The sequence below is a fragment of the Molossus molossus genome, unplaced genomic scaffold (genome assembly GCF_014108415.1).
Source record: "Molossus molossus isolate mMolMol1 unplaced genomic scaffold, mMolMol1.p scaffold_m16_p_8, whole genome shotgun sequence".
NCBI lineage: Eukaryota > Metazoa > Chordata > Mammalia > Chiroptera > Molossidae > Molossus > Molossus molossus.
The window spans coordinates 19,707,748-19,716,074 of record NW_023425402.1 but is presented as its reverse complement, the minus strand read 5'-3'; positions in this window follow the sequence as shown (position 1 = coordinate 19,716,074).

Below are 8,327 nucleotides of genomic sequence, written 5' to 3'. Positions count from 1 at the left end.
CTTGGTTCAGAGAGGACAGAGTGGGTGGGAAACACAGATTGCTTAGGGCTTCCCTCTAGCATACCTCTTGCACCAGAATTAACAGCTTTGGAGAACTGAATATTTTGCTTAAGCAGATTCAATGTATCTTCCAGGCCTGCTGGAAGTCATATATCCTTTATGCCGGGTCCCCTATAATGCTAATATGCTCCCAATACCCAGGTTCTCTTAACTCCAAAGTATGAACCATGCAAGTTATTCATCAACCATTTTCTGTGTTTTATCATTCATGACTATTTCCTTTTTTAACATCCCTAAATAGATCTCAAGAAACTTGAAGGGGAGTCACCAGCTGCAAGAGAGAGAGAACCCCTTTGTATCAAACCTTCCCTTGCTTGCAGTGGCCACGCCCATTTTGGCCAATGACCTGCTTCCAGGTGTGACAGATAGGCAAGCACCCTCCCGTGGTGGTCACTCAGACTTGACTGGGTATGCATCGAAATTACAGCTTCCCTTTGCCCCTTTCCTGTTATTAATAACTGGGTTAATTACGAGGGTATCAAAAGTAAGTCAATGAAAGAAATACATACAAATTATGTGTCAATTAAGAAAAAAATAGGGAAATCCAAAATAAGAAATACAAAGAATTTGGAGAATGTTGTCATGAAAACAGAACGAAAAACAATAGGTTGGAACTCAGTTGCTAAGACATCTGAATTGTCTGTTGATGGATGTCATCCTCTATCCAAATCTAGAGATTATATCTATGTATTTATAGACTCCTTCTTCCTCTGCTGCAGAAAATGGGGCCCATTTTTCTTTACAATATGATTACTACTCATTCCACTTAACGCTGGCCTTTATTTATGATTTTTTTTTCTCTGAATTTATGTCTCCAGTTTCCCAGGGTATTGTTTCTTAGCAAGGTCAGGGCTGTCTGTGATCCCAGGGTTCTAAATACATCAGAGCGGAAAGCTACAGGGTAAAAATGCAGTCGGCCACTCCTTTACATGAACCATTTGCTTTAGATTCACCTACTTAAGCAGGATAATGAGGTCATGGATGAACAGGGGCGATAAAACACTTTCATAAGTTAATTATTTCTCCTTGGGTAGGGTCTTCATCATTTTTAGACTTGAAAAACGTTTACATACAATTTTCATCAGTTCCCCTTTGAAGATAGTATAGTCCAACTGAACAATAAATGTTGACGTGTCCCATGTTAAATTGAACAAAGAAGAAAAACGTGTGCCACTTGATGCCTCTCAACCCATTCTTTTGGTGAAATTTGTCCATCTCTGTGCAGTGCTCGAGATTTTACAATCCTTCCAGTGCATATGTCAAACTGGACAAACACTATGGGACCTAGCACTAAGAAGAAACAAGATTGTTCTCCTCTTCCTATTTTTCCTCAAATTAGTCATGGTTTTTCCTTTCTCCTAGCCATTCTTTTGCATATGCCTTAGTCATTGCTACATTAAGTAAAAGCCAGCAGAGGTGTCAACAAAACAGGAAATGCCCCCTGCTGATGTTCTCTCCAAAAGCAAGTTTTCCTTTACTGTTTTTTTTTTTTCCCCCTTCTTCTTATCTATGTTGGAGTTCTTTCCTGACTGGTCTATTTATTTCTCAGTATTTCTTCCCTTGAGTCAATTATGAGTTTTGGAAGTTGTGTATACTTATAGCTACTAACTTGTTTTAGTGTATTAATAACAAGCAAAAGGATTGATACTCTCAAGTTTTTACCTTCTGCATTAATCACAATCATCAGCTGCTTGCCTGTCCTTGCTTTCTTACCTCACCATCTTGTCCAAAACACATCTAGTCCTCATTGATATGCATTTCCAACAAACAAACAAAATTAGCAGAAGAACTGCAATTTATTATGGCAAAAAAATATTAGCAAAATTTTGAACAGCATTTATATCAGGTTGACAGCAGGCAAAGAGCTCTGCTCATTCCAGTTAAAACGCATAGTCACTTTCATCTTTGTACACGACATTAAGATGTTCCTTGGAATTATGGGAACAACACTTGGTCCATTACTTGTCATACTCTAAGTACTTAATAAAAGTTTGCTGGAGGGTTCGTGAGTGAATGACTTGGCTGGTTCATTATGCCATTTTACTTTCACAGTTTCCAGGTAACTGCTCATATTTCCAGTTGTTGAAAAATGTCTTTCAACCAAAAATTACTCTCTAGCATTGACAACTTACAGTTGTGGCATTTTATAATAAAAAAATAAAATAAATAAAACTAGTACTCCAACTATTTAGATAAAATACATAAAGAAAAACTATTGGCACACTTGGTAAGAGATCTTTGGCCCCTCGAGGCATTTTGAGTGTGACTCCAAGTTTCAATAAATTCTTTATTCTATCTGTATAACCAAGGTGGCCTTTTGGGGATCTACTAATAGATTAAAAAAAAAAATGAATTATGCATTTGTCAATTACTGCTTTTGCTTAACTATGGCTGAAAAAAAAAAAAAATCTCTAATCTAACGTACATCACAGTTCAATAGATGTGCTGTTGAGACCAAAGATCTGCTTATAGACATTTTCAACACACTGTATTTTTTTTGTTGGCAGATTTTTGTCTTTTGTATTTCATAAAGTTCTTTGAGAAATAACTTTACTCAAGTGTTTTATTTATTACCAAAATTCCCCAATTATCCTAGAATGCTATAGCATTTTTCAAAAGAATAAAAAATAAAATGTCAACTCCTTTTTTTCCAGACCATTTTGGCATTTTTTTTCTTCGTATTTTACTCTTTTTGGTCTACTTCAACTTGGTTTTTATTTATTTACTTCCAATTTTATGAATTTCTGCTGGAACCAAAGAGCAAAATCAGCTCTGTATTGTTTTTAACAAACACCAGACTCTCAATCAAGTTACCCATGTTGATGAGTCATTTTCCCTGAAGTATTCTACTCTTCTGTAAGGACATAAATCACTTTGATTATCTAGAAGGCAGCAATATTATTTAGGAAATGAGAACTAATTTCTGTACAGGCCTGTTCATACTGCTTCCCTTAAAAATGGAAGAAATGTTCATCTGCACATCAGTATTAAGGGTAAGCTTCTCCAATATGACATTTCCTAAAATTTGCTCCACAGAACATTAGTTCTTTAAGATGTTCCATGAACATAGGGCCCCACGGTCAAACATCTCTGGGAAGTGGAATTTTCTCTCTACTTCACTGGCAAACCGACTGCATACATCTAAGATAATTTAAAGAATATGTTTCATTTTGCCAGTGTTGAAGCCCTTTGGACTTTGAGTAGTTCCTCTTAAGGAGAAAGGAAGAAAAAGGACTTCAATTGGTCTGGGTTTTGATTGTGGTTAATACTTCACCTTAGAGTTAGTGCCAATATCCTTTGGATGTTTTAACTGATACCAACGATGGTCTCACATGCAGAGGCAGATCAATATTTTGTGGGGCCTGAAGCATATAAAATTTAGAAGTCCTTTGTAAGAAAAAAAAAACAAAACACAAATTATCCTACGTTAGCAAGTTTTATATAAACCTGTGGTGATGTGAGCACTGCCTAGAAGGACCCATGTAAGCAAGGGGCTCTGAAAATTCAGTCTCCTTAGTTCCATGCTGAATCTGCATCAGCCCCCAAGAAAATAATATTATATTATCCTATTAAATGATACATCATTTAATATTGTTTCAGTTTCATCTCTTCTGGTCCTTCTTCCACATGACACACACCCTACATTCTTAGAGTCAACATATTTAGCAAATAAAAATATAGAATCCCCAGTTAAAATTGAATTTAAATTAAACAAAAATTTTTTTAGTGTGTCCCAAATGTCTCATGGGACATATTATACTAAAAACAAACAAATGAAAAAACTATTATTTGTTTATCTGAAATTCAAACTTAACTGATGTCCTGTGTTTAACTGGCAACCCATGTGTTCTAGTCACAGATTAGTTAACAGCCCTCCACTGCTCCTCTTCACCCAAAAAATTCTGTATCAGGACTTCTCTGAAATAATACATTTTTTCATACTCCATGCCTTGCTTCAGTGTTTCCTACATTTTCTCCATGAGAGGATCCTCCTGGGGGACTTGTCACCTCTAGTGAATGAATTCACCAGGCTTTCCCAGTGAGTGAGTGAACAGGCAAACTTGGCAAGCATGCCTTTGATTCGGGTAGTTTCATTTCCTCAGCCTGGAATGCCCTCACCTACTTGAATCCAGCCTTTCAAGCCAAGTGACAAGAAGCTGTCCCTCATCATCACCCCCTCGCCTGAGCAGGTTAAATCCACCTACTCACAGAATGCCCACTGCTGTTTACAGGCTTCTGCTGCCGGATTTTGCACAGTGAAGCTGTGCTTCCCCAGACCCCTGGCATTAGCACCTGAGAGCTTGTTAGAAATATACATTTTCAGGCCTCATGCAAAACCTACTGAATCAGCATCTCCAGAGGTAGGACCCAGCCATCCTTGTTTTACAAGCCTTCCAGGTGATTCTGATGCACACTTAAGGTTGAGAATAAATTTTTTCTATTGACACTCATCACTCTTGTTAAGATAATGTCTAACTGTCTCACGCTTCCTTTGTTGGTCTAAATTCTTTGAGCAGTAGCAGCTGCAATGGGTTTTCCTTTGTGTTTGCACTCAGTGCCTGACACAGAGAGGATGTTTGAAAATACTTGCTGAGCCTTGGCCACTTTGGCTCAGTGGTTAGAGCATCAGCCCACAGACTGAAGAGTCCCAGGTTTGATTCCAGCGAAGGGCATGGATCTCGATTGTAAACATCAATGTTTCTCTCTCCCCCTCCTACTCTATCTGAAGATAAATTTTAAAAAATGCTTGCTGAATGAAAGATTTTGTGAGTAGATGAGTGAATGGATAATTATGGAGCTTTTGCAGTAAGCTATCTAGCAAAAGTTGTGACCCAAAGGATACACCATAAAGCTAGTGCATGAATGAGTTGTTCTGGGGTCCTATGGAGTGATTTGTAGTTCCAGGATCTAAATGTTGTTACGTTTTCTGTCCAGCCAGTGTAGCTCAGTGGTTGAGCATTGACCCACGAACCAAGAGGTTGCTGGTTTGATTCCTGGTCAGGACATAAGCCCAGGTTGTGGGCCTGATCCCCAGTGGGGTGCATGCAGGAGATGGACAATCAATGTTCTCTCTCATTGATGTTTCTATCTCTCCCTCTCACTTCCTCTCTCTCTAAAATCAATTAAAAAATTTTTTTAAATGTTACATTTTCCGAAGCTGCCACTTGCTTCTGTTTTTCTGGCACTTTTTTGTTATTCTATAAAATTGTAGAATACAAAGGATTCATGGGAATTATTATCTCTGTTCATTTTAATGCTAATGTTAAAAAGCATATATCTATAAAGGTGGTGTGTTTGACAGGACAAGTATTCCATAGGAACAGTATGAAATTAGAGACAGGTCTTCTACTGAATTATGTAACTGATGTGTATAAGGATATGTTGTGAAAATTACAGTTTATGTACATATCCAACATTAACCAGTGCTGATGGTTAAAAATGACAAGACCTTACCTTTATGATGAAATAAAGGTGTTTGCCTTACGCAAAACTTCCAATGATGATGATTAAAGACCACCTCTCTAAACGGGGGAGAAACAGTGATCTTGTTTCTAAGCAGGAGTTACCTGAAATGTTAAATTCCCTAAAATGCAAACAAATGTCAAGAATGATTTGCTGGTTACACTGATGTTTCCATTTGTAGATTAATCTAGATATTGTGAATTATTTACATATCATACATATATACATATATTATCTTACTTAAGCAATCTAACATGGAGAGAAGCACAAAAGATCACATATACCTACTTATTTTCCTAAAAATTTATTTCTTCCTCTTTGACTCATCTTTTTTTTTTAACTCTACTAAAATGATGTCAATAAGATGAGCCAATTAAATAATTTTCCCCCCAAGCTAGATATGTGGAGACTCAAATCAACCATTCTATAAAGAGTGATTTCCTGATATTTTATGGTTAATGGGTCATTCTGCATATCAAAGCCACAGGAATATGAATCTTAAAATATTAATTAGCATATTCGAGGGCATAGGTCATTCAAAGTGTAAATGACTAGTTACTGCAATTCCCTATCAAACCATAATACATTCAATTATAGAATACCAATGCTGGTGCTTTGGACACTCAAAAATTCTTGGGTGTCTAGGCTATATTATTGGTGTAGGATTTTGTGCTGTAGTATTGATTGCATTCATTTCTTCCTTTTTATTTTCAGTAACACAACCCTATTTCATGCTATTATCATCATTATCCTTGGTGAGCAAAACATCCTTCTAATGTTCTTTGGTCTAGGTCTTCCATCTCCAATCTATTCTATACTTATATCATTGCAGACTAATATTTCTAAATCCTGACACTAATAATCATTTTTTTAAAGTTATTACAAAGTTCATCAGTGCAAAGATGAGGTCTTCAGTACATCATTCATGAGTCCCTATACCAAACTTTTCTACTAGTACAAAATTCAACTCCTCTGCTAGAAACATGCATTCAAGCTAAATCTGAGTTCATTGAACCAGGAACACAGTCTGCACTTTTGTTTCTTTCTGACTTTGCTAAGGCTGTTCACATCACATGGGATGTTCAGGCCAAAAATCTAAGCCCATATTAAGTGCTCTAAAATGCAATGCATTTCCACCAGGTTTGGCTCTACTAGAAATAATCTATCTACCTTCTAGGCACTACCTTTGGGACTTGACAAGTTCTTACTTGCCACAGATGCCTTTGTATTGTGACTTTTATATCTTCACTCCATATAAGGGCTCTAGCCATATTCATTGGATTAAATGTGTTGGCTTGGTGGTCTAAGCCACTGGCTTTGAAACTGAACTCACTGGGGGAGCTTACAAAAATACTGAGACCAGAATCCCACTGATGGAGATACAATTCAATTGGTCTGGTATGTGGTCTGGGTATTGAGGCTTTAAAAATCTCCGTAGGCCATTTAGATATGCAGTAAATTTTGAGAACCAGTGGTTCGTCTAATTCTGAGATTACCGTAGACATGTTTTGGGAGTGTGTGTGTTGGCCATAGTCTCTGATGGCTGCCTGGCTGGTGGATTTATGTCCATTCCAACTCTCTGAACTCATAACTCTTGAACGCCTCTAAAATGCGGCTTCCCCACACAATTCCATTTTTTTTTTTTTTTTTTATCCTCACCCAAGGATATTTTTCCATTTTTTGTACAGATAGAGTGGGAGGGAGAGAGAGGAAGGGAGAGAGAGTGAGAAACATCGATGTGAAGGGACACATCGAGTGGCTGCCACCCGCACGACCAACCAGGGCCGGGGACAAACTACAACCGAAGTATGTGCCCTTAGCGGGAACCGAACCCGGGTCTCTCCAGATCGCAGGCCGACGCTCTAACCGCTGAGCCAAACCGGCCAGGGCTCCAATTTTATCTTTAACTGCAGGCAACATTATTAAGAAATGCTTATCTCAGGTTTAAAGGTTAAAATATACAGTTCCAAACTTCCTTATAATCCTTTTTGCTGGTTTGGGGGAACACTAATTACTATTATAATTACAAACTCTAATTATAAAAAAGTTAGTATATAAATTGATTAGCTTAAAACTACATACACATATCTCACTGTGATCTCCAAAGAAAGTAAAAGTGATTCTTAAATATATGACTTAAAATATAGTTTTAAGTATTTCACTAAAGACTGTCTTAAATTTTGCATTTAGAAAAGGGCATAGAAAAAAATCTATGCACTTGCTTTTATCACATATAATTTGCATTTGTACTCTTCTGTGGAGGCACCGTTCGTATTGATTTACGATGAAAAGATGATGAATTGCACCAAAGCGATGTAGTACTTGCTTACAATGTTTTCTTGCTTAAAATAACCTATAAAGCAGGAATAATGATACCTACCCTATTAGGCAGGTATTATTTGAATTGTTGCCAAAACTAATAATATTAACTGAGGTGAGGAGTTTGAGCATGTTAGTTGGAGTTGTTTTCTGGAAGGTTTAGATTTCAATTGATCCATGTCAGTCTCTCACTCTTGCACACTGAGGGACAACAGGTGTATATAAGGTGACCAGATGGCTACAGATAGCTGTGACAGAATATGATGATGTTCTACCAACAGGAGAATCAAACTCATGCCCTAAAATAATTCTTGCAGCCCTGGCTGGTTTGACTCAGAGATTAGAGCATTGGCCCCCAGACCAGAGTCACGGGTTCAATTCTCATCAAGGGCATGTACCTAAGTTACGATTCATCCCTGGCCCTGGTCGGGTCATACAGGAGGCAACCAGTCAATGTGTCTCTCTTACATAGATGTTTCTGTCTC